Source organism: Montipora capricornis, chromosome 4 (assembly GCF_036669925.1).
Source record: "Montipora capricornis isolate CH-2021 chromosome 4, ASM3666992v2, whole genome shotgun sequence".
Lineage (NCBI taxonomy): Eukaryota > Metazoa > Cnidaria > Anthozoa > Scleractinia > Acroporidae > Montipora > Montipora capricornis.
This window is the reverse complement of record NC_090886.1, coordinates 55,142,637-55,143,227: the sequence shown is the minus strand read 5'-3', so window position 1 is coordinate 55,143,227 and position 591 is coordinate 55,142,637. Positions and strand designations below refer to the sequence as shown.

General features: G+C 37.6%; 1 protein-coding gene across 2 annotated transcripts in view; it reads left to right on the top strand.

Annotated features, from left to right (window-relative positions):
- LOC138047548 (aflatoxin B1 aldehyde reductase member 4-like) overlaps positions 1-110 on the top strand; it is a 15,763-nt gene extending 15,653 nt beyond the window's left edge. For both annotated transcript variants that reach the window (XM_068894444.1, XM_068894445.1), the window contains exon 12: positions 1-110. This exon is cut by the window's left edge and continues 619 nt beyond it. The gene's annotated coding sequence lies outside the window, so the exon portion shown is untranslated.
- The last annotated feature ends 481 nt before the right edge of the window (positions 111-591 follow it).

Below are 591 nucleotides of genomic sequence, written 5' to 3'. Positions count from 1 at the left end.
GGTTGGCCTAGTTATATCATATATAGTTTTATCCGTCATGTGCTTTTTTCATAGTCAGCTATAGTAATGAAAATCAGGAGAATCAAGAATAAATTGTCACGCATACCGTATATTTGGACGGTGTACATGTTGTCGGTCAAATCCGTTCTCAGGTTGAATCCGTTTTTACCTAGGTTAAATTGGTGATCCTCATTTTACCATAGTTAATAGAGGGGAATGAATTAGGACCTGCATGATCAGAATACTCAAGTCCCATATGAATTTTGTGCTTTCTCCCAAACACTTCAAGTAAGTCAAAAAGACTATGTTGGGTTTAACTCTTAAAAAGAAGCGTTTGATGCGGTCTCTTAGGACTTGGATTTCGACGTTTCGACTGCGCCTGTGGTCACTCAGAAAATTGGTGTATCCAAACCTCTTGCGTTCGAATAGAGGACACGTTATTTAAAATAGTACTTTGGAGAGATAACTGAAGCGAGCATTTAGGTGGGAAGGTAGGTAGTTTATAAAAAATAATCGTTAAAGCCCTACTAGGACCGGATGAAGTACGATAACCTTTACAGACGTACTATATTGAAGTTAAATATGTATGTA